General features: G+C 37.9%; 1 protein-coding gene and 1 pseudogene across 8 annotated transcripts in view; both read right to left on the bottom strand.

The window, feature by feature from the left end:
- The window catches only part of INPP4B (inositol polyphosphate-4-phosphatase type II B), a 763,890-nt gene that overhangs the window by 205,856 nt on the left and 533,498 nt on the right, over positions 1–24,536 (bottom strand). The window lies entirely within an intron of this gene.
- Positions 16,692–18,707, bottom strand: LOC112065629 (60S ribosomal protein L5-like; annotated as a pseudogene).

Consider the following 24,536-nt stretch of genomic DNA (forward strand, 5'->3'; position numbering starts at 1 on the left):
TATCAATTTACATTCCCATCAGCAGTGCAAGAGTGTTCCCTTTTCTCCACACCCTCTCCAGAGTTTATTGTTTCTAGATTTTTTTTGATGATGGCCATTCTGACCGGTTTGAGATGATATCTCATTGTGGTTTTGATTTGCATTTCTCTAATGATTAGTGATGTTGAGCATTCTTTCATGTGTTTGTTGGCAATCTGTATATCTTCTTTGGAGAAATGTCTATTTAGGTCTTCTGCCCATTTTTGGATTGGGTTGTTTGTTTTTTTGATATTGAGCTGCATGAGCTGCTTGTAAATTTTGGAGATTAATCCTTTGTCAGTTGCTTCATTTTTTAAATTTGTGTTTAACTTTAATCTGAATACGAACGGTGTCTTTCAACCAATTCCTTCAAAATGTCACTATTTTATTACTGGAGGTGTCAGAAAACAGGAATAGGAAAATTAGTATAAGTAGTTTACTAAAATGCTAATTAAAACAATGAATAAGTTAGGCGAAAAGGAAACCCAATTGTTACCAGACCATAGGAAGATTTTTCTCAAAATATATAAAGTACAAATTTAAACACATCTTTTGAATTATGCTTTTAAGAAAACCGAAATAGAAAAACTCTGGTGACATATACATAGCTAATGTCATAATGTAATAAAATAAAGATTATGTACATAGAAAAATACAAGTGGTTTACTTAAATAGTGTATTAAGGTTCTTACTAAAATATAAAATAAAATGCTTCTTGGTGATTTTTAAGTCAGTGTAAATCATAATATTGACTCAATTATTTTAAATTGACATAGAAAACTTAAGCATTCATTACAAAGAAGATGTGTATACAGATGACAGTATAATCTATGATTTTGTAAAAAACTACATTAGCTTCAATTCTGGGATGATTTTAATAATTAATTATACCATTTTCCTACTTGAAAATGATGTAATAACTTGTCATAAATCATGATTTGACATATCTCTGTACAATTCTTTAGTACCTGATAGTGAAATAGATATTTTAATAAAAGCCCTGGTTCTACTCACAGGTTTTTTTAGAAGTTTGCAGACTTCTTTTTCCCCCAAACTGATACTCAATAACAAAGACACCTTTTTCTTCTCATAGGCATTGTTTAAAATTTTTGCTGGAGCAAATTGAGCTTAATTTCTAGGTATACAAAGCTTAGGTATAATGTTTCAAATTTTTTCATTGACTAACCCAAACAATGTCATAATGATTTGAATGAGAGGATAGATTTCTCACACCCTCTCCCAGGACTGGGTAATAAACTAATACATGCAATAATAGTTAAAAGTGTGAACTCAGGAGTTTGAGTTATCTGCTAGCTTCATGACCTTGGACAAGAAACTTAACCATGTGAAACTTTGTAAAATGGAGATGATAATTTTGTTGTAAGGATTACATTGTGACACGATTTATGTAAAGTTCTCAGCACAATGACTTACACAAAATAAGTGCTTCTTCCTACCCCCGCTTCATCCCAGTAGTAGTAGTAGCAGTATCAACAGAATTGCTATTGTCATTAATGTATTATATTTCATTCAATTCTCTTTAGAAATTTTACTAAAGTGGGCATCTAAGACTATAGTAAAAGATTATAGGATTCCAGGACACATGCATTTCAAGAGTGATTAAGTGTTCATTAGAGGTACAAAGATTTAGTAATGACAGATGATGTTATAAAGCTTACATTCCTAGAAGTGCAAAGAACACAAGTTTATACCAGTTACAATACAAAGTGAACCTTTCAAAGTGCCAAAGGTAGATGAAGAAGCAATGCACCATGGGAGTATGGGAGTAAGCTTCCGAACTATAGCTTTATTTATTCCCTTTAAAAAAGCTTCTGGTTGCTTTTTAAATACAGGCATATCTTGTTTTATTGTGCTTTATTTTATTGTGCTTTGCTTTTTTGGAGCTTCACAGATATTGTGTTTGTTTTTTACAAATTGAACGTTCGTGGGAACCCTACGTTGAGCAAGTCTATCAGTGCCATCCTTTCCAAAAGCATTTGCTCACTGTGTCTCTGTCACATTAGATATAGGGACACTAGAGAGATTCTAAAACCTTTTTTTTTTTCACAAACCATTTTGGATAAGAATCTCTGAGTACCCTAAATCATGCTTCTTCACCTGAGATTTGTGGGAGACAGAATGGGGAATTCAGGTTATAAACTTAAGAACTGAACACAAGACACCCCAAATCATGGGTCATTCTGTCAGTGAACCGCAATGTGAAATGTAGAAGCCGTTTCCTATTTATTCTGTAACAATTTACAACCCACAGAGCATGGATATTCAACACTTCTCTTCAATCAGGACAGTCACAACTGAAATACCTATTTCATGTTTCCAAAGGCTGTTTCAAAGGTGATTTCAAAAAAATTTAGAAAAAAATCATTCTTAAGTGATGAATGATGCTTTCAACTAATCACCCATCAAGTTCAGGACGCTACTACTAATTGCTTAACCATTATTCATCACCAAAATTCGACTAACGTTTATCTAATAGAAATTCATCCTCTCTGCATGGGAGATACATTGAAGAGACTTCTAGGCTAGGAATCAAAAAAGCAACACTCCATCCAGCTCAGCTGCTCACTAGCTGTGTGACCAACAACATATTGCTTCAGTTCCCTGCATGTCAGTTTCTGTTACTGCAAAACAAAGAGTTGGTCTTTGACAGTTATCATATTAGCACTCAAGCTTCATGCTCTGACATGGTTGGAATCCATCAGGTGATCTCATCATAGGCATCATAGGCTATCATGGGCTGATACAGCCTTGGGGAAAATCTTGGGCACATCCTAGCCTCTTCTCACTCCCCACCTTCCCCTCCAACCTTTCCCCAAAACAAATGAAGCAAACAAAATGCATGCCAAACCTAGAAAGTAACTTTAACACTTACAGTCAAATACAAGGGCTAGTTTTCCTTATAGCATCCACAGTATACGTATATATTTTACTGCCATTATGGCACTGCATCTTGGCACTTTCACAAGGATACAAATTTGACTGAACTAAGAAACAAAAGGGGTCTTCGTACACTTTCCTAGCAATTTATATGGCAGTAAGGACAGGCTGCAGTAATAAATAACTATCTCAATCTACAGGAAGAACAAAAAAAAACTATGTCATTTCACTCTCTTGCCAGGTCATTATCACTGCTTAATGCAGAGAGCTATAAGAGAAGTAAAAGATGAATAGTTCATGGCAGCCACATTATTTCAATCACAACAGCAAGTTCCTATTTCCCTCAGCAGATACACTTAAATATTTAACCATGCCAACAAGATGGAAGGCAGAGAAAGGGAAAATTTCAGCAACGCAAATCTACACTTCCTTATCACTTAGCTTTTCAGCATGCACAATACATTCGTGATTAAGTTTCTTTAAAATCTTCCTTTAAAATAACTCCCCTGGGACTTCCCTGGTGATCCAGTGGTTAAGACTTCGCCTTCCAATGCAGGGGATGAGGTTCGATCCCTGGTCGGGGAGCTAAGATCCCAAATGCCTTGCAGCCAAAACACCAAAAACATAAAACAGAAGCAATATTGTAACAAATTCAATAAAGACTTTAAAAATGGTCCACATAAAAAAAAATCTTAAAAAAAATAAATTAATTAAATAAAATAACTCCCCTAATGCTTCGTAATGAAATATTCAATTTCACATGCTAAAACATACAAACATTTTAGAAGACTGAAGGAAAAGGGATGTGAAACAGTCTTCTAACAAAAGACAATTTAATGACACTTTTCCGCTAAACTTCTTCACCACCTACTGTACCATCCTTAGTAGAGCGAAAAGAAAAAAAAAAATCCTATGGAAATGTTAAAGAGCAACATGTAAATACCTCCTCTATTTTGGAAATACCACAGAGATACAAATGACTCTGTAAACATCCAGGAGAAAATCATCATTAGCACTGTCAGTCTTTGTGAATATAAAGTAGTCTTGGGGCTAAGCACAGGGATCATCATATGGGAGACATGCCTGGCATTTAACCCATCTAGACATGTAACTGGGAAATGAAAATCTCACCTGGACAGAAATATAAGCAAAGGCCATAAGTAAGTAAGTGCCACTAACTAACTAACTAAGTGCATTCTGACTCTTTCTGGTGAATACATTTACCTGGCAGTGCTAGATTTACTTTGGCCTCAGAGAAGTGAGAGTTCTACTTAAGTATGTATGCCTGAACACACCTCTATTCTGGCTGAACTTCACAAATTTCAGAAGCCATATGATACTTTCAAACTAATATTCAAATAAAACTTTTCAGTAGTTCTTAATATTATAGCTTACACACTCGAAGCTTTAGTCCTTTGTTTTCTCCTCTTTTCTCATTATAAACTTGTCTTCAGAAATTCTATCCATTATTATGGGATTCAATTATCCCATCTTTGAGGATCTACCACAAACCTATATTTCCTACTCTGACCTGATTTCCTATTCCAGAACTCCAAATTCCTTTCGTCCTGATATAATTTTACATTCTATAAGCTTGAAACCTAACTCGTCCTTTTCCCTAACCCCAGCTCACATCAGTAGCATATCATTCTCCAAAGACCAAAACCACAGAATATTCCATCTCTACCAGTGCCTTGTCCCTACCTTTTTCTCAAAATATATAAAGTACAAATTTAAACACATCTTTTGAATTATGCTTTTAAGAAAACCGAAATAGAAAAACTCTGGTGACATATACATAGCTAATGTCATAATGTAATAAAATAAAGATTATGTACATAGAAAAATACAAGTGGTTTACTTAAATAGTGTATTAAGGTTCTTACTAAAATATAAAATAAAATGCTTCTTGGTGATTTTTAAGTCAGTGTAAATCATAATATTGACTCAACTATTTTAAATTGACATAGAAAACTTAAGCATTCATTACAAAGAGGATGTGTATACAGATGACAGTATAATCTATGATTTTGTAAAAAACTACATTAGCTTCAATTCTGGGATGATTTTAATAATTAATTATACCATTTTCCTACTTGAAAATGACGTAATAACTTGTCATAAATCATGATTTGACATATCTCTGTACAATTCTTTAGTACCTGATAGTGAAATAGATATTTTAATAAAAGCCCTGGTTCTACTCACAGGTTTTTTTAGAAGTTTGCAGACTTCTTTTTCCCCCAAACTGATACTCAATAACAAAGACACCTTTTTCTTCTCATAGGCATTGTTTAAAATTTTTGCTGGAGCAAACTGAGCTTAATTTCTAGGTATACAAAGCTTAGGTATAATGTTTCAAATTTTTTCATTGACTAACCCAAATAATGTCATAATGATTTGAATGAGAGGATAGATTTCTCACACCCTCTCCCAGGACTGGGTAATAAACTAATACATGCAATAATAGTTAAAAGTGTGAACTCAGGAGTTTGAGTTATCTGCTAGCTTCATGACCTTGGACAAGAAACTTAACCATGTGAAACTTTGTAAAATGGAGATGATAATTTTGTTGTAAGGATTACATTGTGACACGATTTATGTAAAGTTCTCAGCACAATGACTTACACAAAATAAGTGCTTCTTCCTACCCCCGCTTCATCCCAGTAGTAGTAGTAGCAGTATCAACAGAATTGCTATTGTCATTAATGTATTATATTTCATTCAATTCTCTTTAGAAATTTTACTAAAGTGGGCATCTAAGACTATAGTAAAAGATTATAGGATTTCAGGACACATGCATTTCAAGAGTGATTAAGTGTTCATTAGAGGTACAAAGATTTAGTAATGACAGATGATGTTATAAAGCTTACATTCCTAGAAGTGCAAAGAACACAAGTTTATACCAGTTACAATACAAAGTGAACCTTTCAAAGTGCCAAAGGTAGATGAAGAAGCAATGCACCATGGGAGTATGGGAGTAAGCTTCCGAACTATAGCTTTATTTATTCCCTTTAAAAAAGCTTCTGGTTGCTTTTTAAATACAGGCATATCTTGTTTTATTGTGCTTTATTTTATTGTGCTTTGCTTTTTTGGAGCTTCACAGATATTGTGTTTGTTTTTTACAAATTGAACGTTCGTGGGAACCCTACGTTGAGCAAGTCTATCAGTGCCATCCTTTCCAAAAGCATTTGCTCACTGTGTCTCTGTCACATTAGATATAGGGACACTAGAGAGATTCTAAAACCTTTTTTTTTTTCACAAACCATTTTGGATAAGAATCTCTGAGTACCCTAAATCATGCTTCTTCACCTGAGATTTGTGGGAGACAGAATGGGGAATTCAGGTTATAAACTTAAGAACTGAACACAAGACACCCCAAATCATGGGTCATTCTGTCAGTGAACCGCAATGTGAAATGTAGAAGCCGTTTCCTATTTATTCTGTAACAATTTACAACCCACAGAGCATGGATATTCAACACTTCTCTTCAATCAGGACAGTCACAACTGAAATACCTATTTCATGTTTCCAAAGGCTGTTTCAAAGGTGATTTCAAAAAAATTTAGAAAAAAATCATTCTTAAGTGATGAATGATGCTTTCAATTAATCACCCATCAAGTTCAGGACGCTACTACTAATTGCTTAACCATTATTCATCACCAAAATTCGACTAACGTTTATCTAATAGAAATTCATCCTCTCTGCATGGGAGATACATTGAAGAGACTTCTAGGCTAGGAATCAAAAAAGCAACACTCCATCCAGCTCAGCTGCTCACTAGCTGTGTGACCAACAACATATTGCTTCAGTTCCCTGCATGTCAGTTTCTGTTACTGCAAAACAAAGAGTTGGTCTTTGACAGTTATCATATTAGCACTCAAGCTTCATGCTCTGACATGGTTGGAATCCATCAGGTGATCTCATCATAGGCATCATAGGCTATCATGGGCTGATACAGCCTTGGGGAAAATCTTGGGCACATCCTAGCCTCTTCTCACTCCCCACCTTCCCCTCCAACCTTTCCCCAAAACAAATGAAGCAAACAAAATGCATGCCAAACCTAGAAAGTAACTTTAACACTTACAGTCAAATACAAGGGCTAGTTTTCCTTATAGCATCCACAGTATACGTATATATTTTACTGCCATTATGGCACTGCATCTTGGCACTTTCACAAGGATACAAATTTGACTGAACTAAGAAACAAAAGGGGTCTTCGTACACTTTCCTAGCAATTTATATGGCAGTAAGGACAGGCTGCAGTAATAAATAACTATCTCAATCTACAGGAAGAACAAAAAAAAACTATGTCATTTCACTCTCTTGCCAGGTCATTATCACTGCTTAATGCAGAGAGCTATAAGAGAAGTAAAAGATGAATAGTTCATGGCAGCCACATTATTTCAATCACAACAGCAAGTTCCTATTTCCCTCAGCAGATACACTTAAATATTTAACCATGCCAACAAGATGGAAGGCAGAGAAAGGGAAAATTTCAGCAACGCAAATCTACACTTCCTTATCACTTAGCTTTTCAGCATGCACAATACATTCGTGATTAAGTTTCTTTAAAATCTTCCTTTAAAATAACTCCCCTGGGACTTCCCTGGTGATCCAGTGGTTAAGACTTCGCCTTCCAATGCAGGGGATGAGGTTCGATCCCTGGTCGGGGAGCTAAGATCCCAAATGCCTTGCAGCCAAAACACCAAAAACATAAAACAGAAGCAATATTGTAACAAATTCAATAAAGACTTTAAAAATGGTCCACATAAAAAAAAATCTTAAAAAAAATAAATTAATTAAATAAAATAACTCCCCTAATGCTTCGTAATGAAATATTCAATTTCACATGCTAAAACATACAAACATTTTAGAAGACTGAAGGAAAAGGGATGTGAAACAGTCTTCTAACAAAAGACAATTTAATGACACTTTTCCGCTAAACTTCTTCACCACCTACTGTACCATCCTTAGTAGAGCGAAAAGAAAAAAAAAAATCCTATGGAAATGTTAAAGAGCAACATGTAAATACCTCCTCTATTTTGGAAATACCACAGAGATACAAATGACTCTGTAAACATCCAGGAGAAAATCATCATTAGCACTGTCAGTCTTTGTGAATATAAAGTAGTCTTGGGGCTAAGCACAGGGATCATCATATGGGAGACATGCCTGGCATTTAACCCATCTAGACATGTAACTGGGAAATGAAAATCTCACCTGGACAGAAATATAAGCAAAGGCCATAAGTAAGTAAGTGCCACTAACTAACTAACTAAGTGCATTCTGACTCTTTCTGGTGAATACATTTACCTGGCAGTGCTAGATTTACTTTGGCCTCAGAGAAGTGAGAGTTCTACTTAAGTATGTATGCCTGAACACACCTCTATTCTGGCTGAACTTCACAAATTTCAGAAGCCATATGATACTTTCAAACTAATATTCAAATAAAACTTTTCAGTAGTTCTTAATATTATAGCTTACACACTCGAAGCTTTAGTCCTTTGTTTTCTCCTCTTTTCTCATTATAAACTTGTCTTCAGAAATTCTATCCATTATTATGGGATTCAATTATCCCATCTTTGAGGATCTACCACAAACCTATATTTCCTACTCTGACCTGATTTCCTATTCCAGAACTCCAAATTCCTTTCGTCCTGATATAATTTTACATTCTATAAGCTTGAAACCTAACTCGTCCTTTTCCCTAACCCCAGCTCACATCAGTAGCATATCATTCTCCAAAGACCAAAACCACAGAATATTCCATCTCTACCAGTGCCTTGTCCCTACCATCCAATAAGTCATCAAGCGCTACTGATTCTTCCTGTATAATGCCCCTTACATGTGTCCCTTCCCAATGGTAACATCCCAATTAGTTTCACCAACTTTCTTTCATTACACTTGAAGAACCTACTTCCTATCTTCCAGAATCTTTCTCTTCCATCCCGTCCATGTCCAGTTTTCTTCTTAAGACCTGCTATCACTATTTTATTTTATTTTCTCTGTCAAAATTCCTTAGACATTGCCTAATGCCTACCAAGAAAGTTTGAAGTGTAGACTGTCTTTTAAGACTTGTCCGGGGTTATGGACAGCTCAGTAATTTTGGTTCAAGCAGATCCATGTCATCACACACCAGTAAATAATGGAGCATGGTTTAGTGGAAAGCACAGTGAACTTTGAGTGACAAAAGTCCTTGGTTACAGTCAGTGTTGGCTCTTCATAGTAAACAACTATGTGATCATGAGAGGGCAATTCAGCCTCTATTAAGATCTACGAGCTATAAAATACGAAGGTAGTAAACTATTCTACTTATCTCACAAGATTTATGTGTCCAAAATTAAAAGATCTTAAAGTTTAAATATAAAAATGCTTTTGTGGGCACTGCCTGGCAGTCCAGTGGTTAGGACTCTCACTGCCACGGCCGGGTTCAATCCCTACTCAGGGAACTAAGATCCTACAAGCGTGGCAAGAAAAAAAAATGCTTTTGTGTATGGTAATGAGTACAACTGTTATACCATCCGGGACACAAAGTTTCAAGAGCACATCACAGATACGTTGACTACCAGTTTTTCAGACTAATTGGCTTGTACATTCCTCTTTACTGCTGAAAACAGTACTATCGAAATATGAGTAACTGCCTCAATACAAATAAGCTAAAGAAATCTTTCCCTCCTCATGACTCTATTAAATATACATATATATATATATATATATGTAGTGAGTTGTATTTGGAAACGATTCAATGCTAAACGTAAAATATAAACTATCTCTTTATTTGTTATTCAAATAGACATTTTTATTGAAATATAATTGCCATATAGCAGTATATTAATTTTGGGTATACAGCACAGTGATTCTATATTGGTGTATATTACGAAATGATCATCACAATAAGTCTAGTTAACATCTATCACCATACACAGTTACAAAAAACTTTTTTCTTGTGATGATAACTTTTTTTTTTTTTTTGGTATGCGGGCCTCTCACTGTTGTGGCCTCTCCCGTTGCGGAGCACAGGCTCCGGACGCGCAGGCTCAGCGGCCATGGCTCACAGGCCCAGACGCGCCGCAGCATGTGGGATCTTCCCGGACCGGGGCACGAACCCGTGTGCCCTCATCGGCAGGCGGACTCTCAACCACTGCGCCACCAGGGAAGCCCAGTGATGATAACTTTTAAGATCTACTTTCTTAGCAACTTTCAAATTAACTATAGTTATAAATGTAGGTCATCTATTCAGTGATCTGAGGAACCAGAGTGATGAAGGCTCTGCCATATTCACCTTGTGGCATCTAAGGTCTCCAAACAGCGGAAGGGGGTAATAGCAGGGAGGAACTCTTACTGGACAGATCCAGAACCGGTGTGCTTTCCTCTCTTTACAATCCAGTGGCCAGAGCTCGGTTATATGGCCACCCCTATCGAATTTGGTGGGTCGGTGGGGGGGGGCGGAATAGACATTTAAAATAGGGCAAAGACTGCAAATCTTAGTCCCCCTCCTCTTCTTGGGCACACGGCTAGATGACATTTCCAGCTCCCTAAACAGTTAAACTATCTCTTGAAAAGTAAGAAATATCCATCTCTTTAAATGTAAGATACACCTCAACAGCAAGGTGAGAAAACATCTTGGCATCTTGTAAATGTCCTTGTCAGGATTCACAGGCAACCAAAGTTACATTCAAATTAACAGGTCACCATCATCTGCCCTTTGGTAGATAAGATCCTGCAAGTAAGACAGAGGAAGCATCTCTACCCTCTTGCACCCACTGGATGAAGCTATAAAACCTGGACAGAATGCACAGAGCAGCTATTTGAGGACTCAAAGTAAACACTGCTGGGCATACTGGGGAAGAAGACTAGAATTTTAAATGCCACTGAACCAGCAATTAGATTACCATTTTTTCTCCTCTCGTATCTCATTATCTAGACTCAAAACAGCCCCAAGCCCAGAGATGGTCATGGTGTAGACAAAGATAGCTCCAGGAGAAATTCTCTGGTTCTAGCTCAAAGAACAGAAAAGAGGTCTCCTAATACTCAGAAGAATGATGAAATCACTTTTCTTTTTCCCACTCTCTTGTGTCTCAGCCCCCAAGCAATCCAGCGGTGGCAGCAACAAAAGTGACAGCTCGGAGGAAGTGCAGGAGCCTAAAATTATGAGGAAGGGAAAGTTTCCTCTGATTGGAGCTGTGATCCCAAGGGCATGGGATGAATGCCCTCTACTTTTTCTCTCTCTTTTTCTCTCTCTCTTCTCCTAACTCTTGGCCCCAGAAGAGGGTGCAGTTGCATGGCAGAGAAGGGAAAATCAAACCCCAGCTTTCTGAATGAAGGGTCTTTTGACCTTTTCCTTCCAGGGAAGCCACAGGAAATGGGAATATGCCAGAGAGAGTGTAATGAGGAAGGAGCTCAGGAAGGGACTTCTTAATGTCGTTCATGGACTTCTGGGCTTACCTCAAGCTGTGCATGCATGGATCTAAACCACATTATCAGATACTCTGAGAAATAATCTATGGACTACACCACCCCCCAGGTCCCAGACTGTCACCTGGGTGACAAACTCGAAGGACAGATAAGAATAACACTACAAACGTTTTGAAAACAGAAGTGATATTGAAACTATAAAGTTTCACAAGACACATGGTCAGCATACAAATATGTAGCAATTAGAAACTGAAATTTAAAAAAAAATTATCATTTATAGTAAGTCCAAAACAAAGTACTTAGCTATATATCTAACAAAAATGTGCAAGATCTATATGCTGAAAACTGTAAGTGTTAATGGAAGAAATCAAAAAAGGTCTAAATAAATGGTGAGATATACTGTGTTCATATACTGGAAGCCTCAAGTTTATAAAGATGTCGATTTTTCCTAAATTGATCTACAGATTTAAGGCAATACCAATTAAAATCCCAGCAAGATTTTTTGTAGATAATGACAAGTTGATTCCAAGAGTTATAAAGAAAGGCAGAGTAAACACAATGGCCCAAGGACTATTCAGAAAGAAGAACAAGAATGGAGAAATTGCATCTACTGATTTTTAAGACTTGCTGTAAATCTATAGTAGTCAAAACTGTGGTATTGACAAAGGGACAGATATATTGATAAGTGAAACAGAATACAGAGACAATATGGCCAACTGCTTCTGACAAAGTTACAGTCAATGAAATGGAAAAAGAGTAGTCCTTTCAACAAGTGGTACTGGAACAATTAGACAGCCATTTGGGGAAAAAATGAAATTTTACTTAAACTTCACAACTGAAACAAAAGTTAAAATGGTTCATGCACCTAAATGTAAAACATAAAAATTTTCAAGGAAGCCATAGGAGAAAAGTCTTCATGAACTGGGCTTCGTCAAATTGTTCTTAAATATGATACCAAAAGCATGATCTGAAGAAGAAAAAAATTGATAAATTGAACTTCATCAAAATTGACAACTTTTGCTTTGTTAAAGACACAATGAATGAAAGGACAGGCTACTGACTGGAAGAAAACATTTACAAATCATGTTTCTGACAAAGAACTTGCAGCCCAAATACATAAAGAGCCCTCAAAACTCAACAGCAAGAAAATGAACAACATAATAAATAAAAGGGCAAAGTCGAAGAGACGTGTCTCAGAAGAGGATATGCAGATAATAAAGAGACCATGGAAAATTGTTCAACATCACCGTCCATTAGGGAAATGAAAATTAAAAGCATTATGAGATGTCACACTATATTTTACAATGTCTGGTGAGAATGCAGGGCCATTGAAACTCTCAGACACTGCTGGTGGGGAAAACAGCACAGCAGTTTCTGATAGATTTCAACACACACTTACCATATGACTCAGAGATTCCAATCCTAGGTATTTACCCTAAAGAAATGAAAACTTAGGATCACAGAAAAACCAACAGAGGAATATTTTAGCAGCTCCATTCATAATCACTCTAAACTGGAAACAACCAAAATATACTTTCATATGAATGGTACAACAAACTGTGGTACAGTTTGTTGTGGTACAGTAGCATGGAATACAACTCAGCAATTGAAAAAAAAAACCTGTTATTTATATGCACAAACCTTGATGAAGTTCAAAGGCATTAGACTGAATAAATGAAGCCAGTCTCAGGAGGATCTGCAATTGATGATTCAATGACTTTCTCAAAAAGCATTTCTCTATGGTGATGGAGAACTCACATCGTGGGTGTCAGAGGTCGGTGTGGGTGGAGGCATACATCAAAGGGGCAGCAGGTGGGAGTTTCTCTGTGGAGATGGAAGAGTTCTGTATCCTGACTGCAGTGGTGGTTACAAGAATCTATACATGTGTTACAATTCACAGAACTGCACAGCAATAAAAAGTCAATGTTTACTGAATGTAATTTCCAAAAGAGAATAAATGAGAAAAGATATAGACATTTTCGATGATAATGAATGGATAACAAACTATTAGCTATTTAATCTGGGAATACAAAACCAAATGACTGAAAGGTTATTGCCTTCCATGTGAACAGAACCTTCTAACTGCTGGCAACATTGATTTGTAATGGTAGAGTCAAAGTGTCAATTTATCCCATGCTTTATGCTTTCAAAATATCTGCTGACATAGAAATGCCATATGCGAGAGGAAAATGTTCCACCTGAACAAGGTGGGGGAGGGTATTTCATCAGAGATTGGAGAGAAAAATGCTCTTGCAGGAGGTGCAATGAATTTCCCAAGCCCATGACTCATTCATGGGATAAAACAACTAGCCACCCATGTCTGAACTGACTCACGTTTAGACCTACAAGAGAAACTATTGCTAAGGCTTTTCGTTAATTTATCCTATTCTATTTTATTGTTTGAATTTTAAGAGAAAGAAAAATGTTGAAAGGAAAAGAGCACTATATACATTAAGCAGAGACCATTGGAAGAGGAAGAGAATAGTAGCAAGAAAGGAATTATAGGAGGTTATACATAAATGGCCGGGGAAACACGACTTAATGCTGACATTTTTAAACGCAAAAAATATGGACATTTTTAAGACCAAGTATAAACAGTCTTGATAGACAGCTAAGTGAGCATTTTTTTCTTACTAAAAATGGACATGCTCCGACAGCAGAAACTCTTTACAAGAATAGTTTGCAAATGTCAAAAAATAAATCAAAATATTCTAGGCCACTATGAAAACATTCTACTAAAGATAACAGGCATGGAGGATTAGAGGATTTAATTATTAAATCATTAATATCAAATACTAGTGATGGGTCTATATTTACTATTGAAGTTTTGAATTATTTATATTTTTGCTGGATTTTTGTGCTGTTCAGTTTTATGTAAATTTCTTAATAGTAGGAAATAATGCAAAGGGATTTTTTTAAAGCTAGCATTAAAAGATCAAAGTTAAAAAAAATCAAAGTTATCCAGTGTATGAACATAACCTTAGAGTATAATGTATTTCAAACCTGTGTGATAAGAAATTCACTAAGCTTTAAATTGCACAGTGAGGCATGTACTCTGAAACCAAACAGTTATTAAGTGCCTCTATTTTTCTGCTTAATTGCATTTAGATTTGTTTTAAATTCTTCAGGTATTAAGTTATAAAATCTTGTGGTTTTTCAAATATTTTTTCTTCATTCTCCTTTAATATGACAACATTTTTAATGAAAAAAGTCTCCAAAATTATAAATTTCCATAGAAATATAATACGGTCAAAATAACAGAAAATGTTAATTCACTTACAAACATGTATTAAGCACCTACCATGTTGGAGGCACTGCTCCATGTACCAGAATACAACAGAGAACAACACAAAAATCCCTGTCCTCATGGAGCTTGAATTCTCATGGTAAACAAATAAATGATACAGATACGATAAGTTCCATGGAGAAAACTTAAGCAAGGTAGGTGAGTGCTGGGTGGGGCTTCTACTTTATAGTCTATATATATAAAATGACTACGTATGTATGTATATGTATTAGGAAAGGCTTCTCTAATATGATGCCATTTGAACAAATACCTAAAGGAAGTAAAAAAGTGAGCCATATATCTTTCTTAGGGGAAGGTCTTTTCAGGCAGAAGAAGCAGATGGTCCAAAGGTCTTGTAGAGGAACACGGTCCCCATATTCAAGGAAGAGCAAAGACCCCATTGTGGCTAAAGCTGGGTAGGTGGGGAGAGAGGACTAGAAGACTAAGTCAGAGAGGCATGTATGAATTTTATATTGCTGCATAATGAAGGACCACAAGCCCAGTAACTTACAATACCACCCATTTACTATCTCACAGTTTCCACAGATCAGAAGCCAGGCCAGGTCCTCTACTCAGGACTGGAGCCAAGATGTAGGCTGAGCCACACTCCCACATGGAAACTCTAGGGAAGAACCTACTTCCTAGCTCATTCAGGTTGTTAGTGGAATTTATTTCCTTGAGGCTGTATGACGAAGGTCTCCGTTTTCTTGTTCATCCCACAGCAGGTATGAAGAGTAACCACTTGACAGGGCTGCAGGGGAGACAGCCAGCTTCCAGTTAAACAAAGAGAAATGACTGAGGATAGGGGACGGGGCTGAGGAGGAAGCTCAAGGATCAGAATAGAGTCAGGGAGCGGAAGGCAGCAGGGCCAGACAGCCAGCTTCCAGTTAAACAAAGAGAAATGACTGAGGATAGGGGACGGGGCTGAGGAGGAAGCTCAAGGATCAGAATAGAGTCAGGGAGCGGAAGGCAGCACAGTAGGGAGTGGACAAACAGGTAAAATGATGGGCGGCCATGCGGATGAAAGATGACCTAGGAATCCAGGGTTCCTGCGTGGTCACCAATCACCGGAAAATGAGTCATAGTTATTGTTACAATAAGGAAACTCAGTTTAGGTAGGCAAAATATGCCGGGCAGGCAGGGCAGCAGTAATTAAAAAATACTCTAAAGACCTGAAATTTCCCATTTTCAGATTTTAACTTGTTCTGCTAACAGTCTTAACAATGCATTACTAAATCATCTGGTAATTATTTTCGAGGTCAAAATGTGACTGATTCACTGTTAAAGGAGTCTAGATAGAGCAATAAAGATTTCTACAGAACTTTTCTTTTGTTAAAAGGAAGAAAAGTAATTAACGCAAAGTTCAAGACACCTGCCATATGGAAACAGTATACTGCTTTTATTCATGTTAAATAGATTCTGAAGATCAGCAGGAATAAATCAAATGTCCTATACCAGCTTTGCATAAAGTACATGAGAAACCAATTACTTGTTCTCTGAATATCTCCCTTTTAAAACATTAAGATTTCATTATAAGATGAAAGTATATCTATTAGTAATTAAAGGTCTTTATTGCATCATTTTAAAAAAATCCATTTAAGAAAACAAACGTATTTTGGTATTTGGCAGGCTGATGTGCTAATGGGAAGGAGAAAGACAGTAAAAATTAAAAGTCATGGGATTAAAATTTTCAGTTCAGGAGTGATTGCTATATATCCTTTTGTAAATATTTGAGAACTGAATTGAAGTTTGTATACCAAATAAAAATTTCACCAGCTTTCAATAACCTTGGATGCAGCTATTTTCTCTTTTATTCTACGATAAATTCCTGAGATCTCAATATTAGGATTGAATAAAATCAGAGAATGCTTAGAACAGAAAGTAAGGTTAAGTATCAGCCAATTCATTCTGTAGAAACTGAAGCCCAGAGGGGTCAAGTGAAAGGCTTACAGCCGCCTCACAGGTCAACAGCAGTGCTTATATTTGTCAAAGAACAGTAGAAACCAGAAGTCCACACCTGATTTTTTATAAAATTTATTTCTGAAAACCAAAAGATGAAATTGTGGTAACTTTTAAATGTATTTATCTTTAGCTTCTTCGTCAATAAGTTGATTGTCCTCATCTGAAAAATCTTCATAGGAATGCGGTGTTTTGGTTCAACCCTCACTAGCCCACTCTAAAGCTTGGAGGAAACTTGCTTTCTGAGCTACCTGATCTTCTGAGCAAGAGACATTTTGTGATAGTTCCACCTCTTCTTTTTAACTTTTTTCTTAGGTGTCTTCTCACAGATTGGATTCTCTCACACAGCAGCATGAACTTTCTTGCACATCTCTTCGGTGTCTGGAGTTACCTTCATTGTGTGCTGAGTGAATTTTTTCCTGTAAGCATCACCATCTCCTTCCATATATAATCTGCAATGTTTTGATCCCTGATGTTCTTCCAAAGTACTTATGCCTTGAATTCCTTTTTTTCTGAACCATAACCAGGGAATCGTTTGGTTCTGTGAGGGATGGAAAAGTTTCTTTCCACAGCTCTCTTCAGGGTCCCCAAAACTTTATTTCCAGTGGTAGTTCAGGTGTGAACTGAATCCAAATACAAAGTACCTTCACACTATATTTTGTAAGTTCATGAGTATAAGCTGCATCGACTATCATAGCCTCTTCAACACAGGCATAAGCAATCTGACAAATGATCTCTCTGCTGGTTACATGAACTATCATCCCATATTTGAGTGTACTGTATTTATTTTTATCCTGGATTGCTAAGCATTTCCAAGCATACCAATCGGTTTTACCCTCTCGCCTTCTTCTAAAGTTCACTTGCCATCTTTTGAAGTAGGCCTTATTCTTGACAACTTTAACTCCATCCCGTGAAGCAGAGATGCATATCTGTGGCTCACCACAGACATACAGCAATGGTGGTAACTTTTATAATTTAATTCTTACTGCTAACAATAAGAAAACACAGTCAATGTAAGAGGAATATGATTTTAAAGTGTAATCAAAAACTCTATCAGAATCTAATAACTGTTTGCTCAGGCTGTTATAAAATACCACAGTCTGGGTGGCTTAAACAACAGAAACTTAATTTCTCACAGATCTGGAGGTTAGAAGCCCATGATCAGGGTGCCAGCAAGGTCAGACTCTGGTGAGAAACCTCCTCCTGACTTGCAGACAGCTGCCATCTCCCTGTATCCTCAGATGGCAAGGAGAGAGCAAGCTCTCTGGTGGCTCTTCTTATAAGGGCACTAATCCCATCATGAGGGCCCCACTCTCATGACCTCATCTAACTCCAATTACTTCCCAAAGTCCCCATCTTCAAGTAACACCACAGTGGAGTTTAGGGCCTCAACAGATACATTTGGGGGATACAAATATTCAGTCCATAACACTCTTAAAACTTCAAACTTTAAAAATTAGCATAGTATTTGTTTCAAGAACCAGTGGGGGTTCAAGGGAAGAAGAGATGGAATGAAAGAAAGAGGGAGAAAATATTTTCTCCTACTAAAGTATAAAGAGATTCTTAAAATCTGCCCTATGAATTCATAATTTAAGCTCATCTCAGTGGCATTATTATCATTAGTAGTCAGATGAAGAAATTTAAGGAAAGTAATTACCTCCTGGTGACAGTAATGGAACTCGAACTTCCTCCAGTGTTACAATCACAGGCCAATCCTTAAAGTACTTGAAAGGCATATCACTTGGTCAGAGAAGCAATTCACGTTTCCTAGTACTAGAAGTAAGTCTCCATAGCCAAGAAATGTATTGTTATTTGGTAGTCTGCCCAACAAACAAGCAAATCTCAAAACTGTTAGAGTCTCTCTCTCCTACTTACTGTGTAGGTCTCTGGAAAATCCTCGATTTGATTCTAGATAAGAGAAAAATAATCCTCACTAGACACCATTTCTAAGTTTAGGATTGAACTTTAAACCTGCTTTGAATTTGAGAGACTGCATTGATGGTGGGGAAGATTAAAATAAAATAAAATTCAAGTTATCTCCTCTGGTCTTAGACGGATGGATGAGGATTAGACCAAGTTTATTATGGCAACCTAAATTTGTGTTTAGCAATCAATTTTTATATTAAGTTCTAAAGGAATGTGTTTACTTTCCAATTTACATGTGTGAACATCAGAAAGAAGCAACATACAGCATGTATCTACAAGCAAAACTGGTCATTTCATCTGCTTGTCATAATGTAATATATGCCAAGTAGCACTTAGATCAAGTCTAATTAAACCTGCATTCAATGATTTCAATTGCTTTTTAAATCTACTTTCCCTGTAAGATGGTAAACTGTCCCATAATGTAATAAATTCATCAGTGCCACACAATGTATAAAGACTAATCTTTAATTACCTAACATTTTCTGTCAAACTCTAATAAGCTTGAGTACATTGATCAAGGGACCCAATGGGTCACCAATAGGCTGAGCCCACTGCTAGAAGCAACCAGCCCCTATTGTGGCACAGCACTGAGAAAAACAATGTGGTTATGTTGGTATTTAAAGTAACTAAGTAAAGCAAAATAAGCGTGTCTGTTCTCTTCTCCGTCTTATTCTACATCTTTTTATCTTTGATCTCATCCTTTTCTTCTGCCTTCTTAAAATCTTTCATGATATGACTTTGTATATTTTCTAGTTTTCCTATCTTCCATTATAAAATTGCACTTGTCTTCCTTTTCCTGACTCAGTTCTTTATCTTCCTGAAGTCTTATTGCATTCAACCACACTTTTACTATGAGGCACCATGCTATACCACAGAACAACAGACATCAGTGAATTTCACTTAATGGATTAGGGTGGAAAATCCTAGGCTAGAGCATGCTATTAGGGGAATACATTGTTAAGGGGCAGGTAACTTTCTACAGTTCCTCAAGGATGGTACCTCCAACACAGCTCACTCACATATATTAAGTAGAACTGACAACGTGTAAATGAAAAAGCAAAGCCAAACCTCACTAGGAACGCAGTTAAGAATAGTGACCTTCCGGTGATCATTAAGCCTGTGTTAGCTGGAGCAGGAATAATGAGTTCTGACCTGCTTCTTCAAAAGCTTGATGATAGGAAAATGGTCAATTTGGTCTTAGGAAATTGAGGAGCCTGGGTAGGGGATAGTGACCAGCCCTTTTCACTGACATGCCTGGAGACTATCGCCTCTCAGTTCCTAATGAGAATAAGTATGGAGAATACTAGGGACTTCAGATGGGTGAGACCATCTCAGGCAAGGGATAACAAAAGATGGAGGGAAAATAATAGGACTTCAGTGTGGGGAAGAATCTTAGGAGCACCATCTACACCTACGGACATTGCTCTCTTGCTGGTTGAGGTTGAAACTGAGCTCAAAACCCTGAGAAGAGGGGTTTCCAAAGAACTACAGAGACTCTGACTCCACCTTTAGAAAGTGTTATGTGCACATAAGCCACTATAAATGACAAAGGAAGTGATGATCAACGTCAAGGGTTACGTGTGTGGTTGCAGATGAAGCTGAGAAAGCAGACTTACTATCTTGTAACTCTTGGCTGAGGTTTTTGCACGCTTATTTTCACGTTCATGTTCATTTGGGTGCAGGGACAGGAAGACATACAAATTTAAAGCAGAAAAAGAGCCTTAGATGAGATCAGATGAGAACTGTAGAAAAGATGAGTTGGAAATGGATGCTGCGATTTCTAACTTGGGCTATAGTTAGGGCACCTAATGGTTCTAAATTTAACCAAGAAAGGACAAGCACCAAAGGGCAGACCTTCAGGAGAAGACCTAAATCAGTTCAGGGTGGTTATAATATTAAGTGATTGTGAAAATAAGTGTGTGTCCACTTATGCAAGCTTAAAAAGAATCTGTCAATGACTATAAAAAAGAAAGCATGCATTTTGTCACTCCTTTCCCCTTTCCACATATTCTGTACAAATCTCACAAATGGGTGTCTATATAGTCCGTGGCATGGGTGTAAAATGCCACACGGTTGGCAATGCCTGTGGACAGGGAGCGGGGGGTGGGAGACACAGGGCTGGGTAACGGCATGTGGATAGGGGCAGAATGTGCGCACGTGCAGGGTGTGTGTATAGGATGAGGGTTCATTTGGATGAAGACCACAGGCCTGTCTACAGAGGTGTCTGTTCGAGAAAATGCTCGTGGTGGGGAAAAGTGGATGAATACATATAGAGAGCGTCTCATATATTTCTCTGGAAAATACTTGGTTGTTTATATTGTTCAAAATCAGCATTTTCTCAACTATGCAGCTGCTTTTCTCGGAACACAGTGTCTGTCTGATAAGCTGTTAAAGAAAGCTTTCCAGAAAGAGAGCTTCTTGGGTTCAAATTAGTTAGGGAAAAGCTGTAGGCGACGTTGTCTCTGAGAGTCCTAGAAGGACTTGAGGACTTAATGAAGGCTCTGAGAAATCCTACAAGAAGGTCACCCTCTTCACTTTTTTGAATATAACATTTTCAAACTTACTGGACATAAAACTCCTTCACTCGAAGAACACATACTAATAACTGAAGGGATACCAGTGTTCCAAATAACATTCTTCGGAAAAAGCTGATATAAATGTGTCCAGAGCAGCAGAAATACAGGGTGATAATGATGAAAGCGACTTTGGTAAATATGGGCAAATCCTATACAACATTTTCAGGGCAAATATAATTCCTTGCAGGCCTAATCATTCCTGCAAACTATCTTCGAAGCTAAATTAGCTCTCAAACTTCTTAAGCAGGTAGGTCTGTGTACCGATATTACCTTTATGTGATCTGCATTTTAAAAGAGGGAAGAGCTCAGGCTTTTCTCTACAAATTGAGGAGCTATTGAAGTGTACTCTAAGTACGCGTTGTCCCTTCAGTGACTGAAAACTCTAATTTGCAATCTGACAAGTATGACATATTTTGAATAATGCAAACTAAGGAAGTGCTAATCGGTTTCCACGGTCATACCTCCCACCCCATGAAAATGGATTAGGAACATAAAGAAAAAATGCAGACTACACCACTGTAGAGCCATTTAAATTATAAATGAAAGACAGTCTAGTTGGATGAAATGGGGAATAATAATACTGATGAGGATGATAATTTTAAAAATAGGTGACGAGCATGATGGGCACACACTTTGCACCAGGTACTGTTTCAGATGGGTTGGGTACCATTTGTCTAATTCTCACCTGGGAACAACAAAAACAACAGCAAAACACCAACGGCTGGGCTTCCCTGGTGGCGCAGTGGTTGAGAGTCCGCCTGCCGATGCAGGGGACACGGGTTCGTGCCCCGGTCCGGGAAGGTCCCACATGCCGCCGAGCGGCTGGGCCCGTGAGCCATGGCCGCTGAGCCTGTGCGTCCGGAGCCTGTGCTCCACAACGGGAGAGGCCACAGCGGTGGGAGGCCCGCGTACCGCAAAAAAAAAAAAAACAACAACAAAAAAAACCACCTAAGGCTAGAGAAGCTAATCAATAAAAGGAAAAGAATAATAAAAATTACAGCCAACATTTATTGAGCACTTACTATGTGTCAGGAACTGTTATAAACATTTCACGTTAGTAATTCATGTGAGCTGAGGCTGTGAGATGGGCACTACTGACATCCCCTTTTCACAGATAAGAAAACTGAGTCTCAGAGTAATCAATCATCCTGCTGGATAATAAAAAAGCCAGTATTTGGGCTCAGGCATGTCTCTAAATCCCATACACTTTCTATTTCTCTACTGTCCTAAGCCCATGATATTTGTATACTTTGCATTCTCTGATTTTATAATAAATTAATGTCATTTTAGTAGTTATTACAAAGTGGCTCATGTTAGAGCCTTTTGATAATTTTAGACAGTCTTGTTCCTAAATGACACTGACATAGTTCTATATAAGAACAGAATCAGTTTTAGAAGCAAATAGCCCTACTTCTGCTTTTGATATTTCCCTTCCTTTTCACAGACCAGTCCTGAGAAACATCACTTGAATTTATTTCTGTAGACAGTTTATTACAGATTCGGCAATGACACGCATCTGTAAACCCTAAAAGCAATTGACACTCTGTGTCACTTTTATGAATATCTGTCCTGATTTCAATGCTATATTGCTAAAATTTCAAGTCAAAGCAAATTAGAGATTTTTCCCATCTCTATCAGAATGCTGCCTGTTTCAACCAAATACTTTCCCTATGTCTCTTGCTGGTATTTGCCATTTGATAAGAAGCCAAATCTGGTGTCAGTGTGATTAAAGTCAGAACTTGGGTTTCAAGGAAGCATCCGTTCCTCAGATAATAAATATGTTATGTCCAGATCAAAGGTTAAATCAACCTCTCTGCAATTGCCCAATTTAGAGAACTGTGGATGTCACATTTTAAGAAAGACCTACAACAAACTAAGCAAACTAAGCAAAACATCAAGTGATGGGTGAAGGAATTAGTAAGTTTAATGCAAGAAGCAATCTTTATAGAGTGTTTTTCTCTAATGCATGGCAATGCATGGAACTTCATTGCATTTATTAACTGCCCAGAATCACCCTGGGAGGGAGGTCATTACTATTTCCATTAACAGATTTTAGAGAATAGACAACATGCCTGGGGTGACACAGCTGGTGACACAGCTGGGACTTGAACCCGAATCTGGTAGGAAAGTCTGGTGCTCTTTCTACTACATTACATTCCTTGCTGAGTAAAAAAGGAGAGAAGATTTAAAGTTGGGCAAAAAAGCTGCTTTCGGGGCTTCCCTGGTGGCGCAGTGGTTGGGAATCTGCCTGCCAATGCAGGGGACACGGGTTCGAGCCCTGGTCTGGGAAGATCCCACATGCTGCAGAGCAACTAGGCCCGTGAGCCACAACTACTGAGCCTGCGCGTCTGGAGCCTGTGCTTCGCGATGGGAGAGGCCACAACAGTGAGAGGCCCGCGCACCGCGATGATGAGTGGCCCCCGGTCACCGCAACTAGAGAAAGCCCTCGCACAGAAATGAAGACCCAACACAGCCAAAAAAAAAAAAAAAAAAAAAAAATCTGCTTTCAACTGCGATCATAGAGAAAAGGATTGAGACTTATTCTACTTAACACTATGAAGGAGAGCTGGGAATGTGGCAAGAAGATAGTCTGGGATAAAATAGGAACACTTTGCTAACACTGACCTGTTGGAAAAAGGGAAAGACATATGGCCTCCTAAGTTTGATTTCCAGGTCACTAAAGGGGTCCAAGAAGAAGCTAAAGTGTCAAGATGTCTTCTGGTCTGTAAACTTATTTAATCCTAAAATTCTAAACAAAATATATATTCTCTAAGAACTCTTCTTCTCTTCTAGTTTCCATCCTGTCCCAGCGGTGTGACCTTAGAAAGTTACACTGCTACTTCTTCCAGGCAAGGGTGTTAGAAGATTCAGTAAGGTAAGACATTTGAAACATCTAATCCATCATAAACCTCAAATCGTGTTAGTTACCTCTTCCTATGTGTCTATGAGGTCCGAGTCAGTGTCCTGGAGGAGCTTCCTGTCTTCGTTTTGAATTATGCCAAAAGCACGGTGAATAGAGCATTCCAGAGATTCGAGGCTTTCCCCATATGTGTGCATCTGGATCAAGCATGAGTGTGCATTTGCTATTGACGTGCATGTTTTCTTGCTGTTCACTCCCAAAGGAAAAGAATGCAGTGTTCTTTTTCATTGTTTTCAGCAGTTAGGATGGGCATTTTTAGAAAATTCTAGGCAAAAGCATCAAGTTAGCTTTTACATGACATCCTTATCCTCGAACTTTTCCACAAGTGCGTTTAATAAAGTTGAATGCAATTCTGTGGGGTTTTTTTTGGGGTGGGGGTACGCGGGCCTCTCACTGTTGCGGCCTCTCCCGTTGCGGAGCACAGGCTCCGGACGCACAGGCTCAGCGGCCGTGGCTCACGGGCCCAGCCGCTCCGCGGCATGTGCGATCTTCCCAGACCGGGGCACGAACCCGTGTCCCCTGCATCGGCAGGCGG

Source organism: Physeter macrocephalus, chromosome 7 (assembly GCF_002837175.3).
Source record: "Physeter macrocephalus isolate SW-GA chromosome 7, ASM283717v5, whole genome shotgun sequence".
Lineage (NCBI taxonomy): Eukaryota > Metazoa > Chordata > Mammalia > Artiodactyla > Physeteridae > Physeter > Physeter macrocephalus.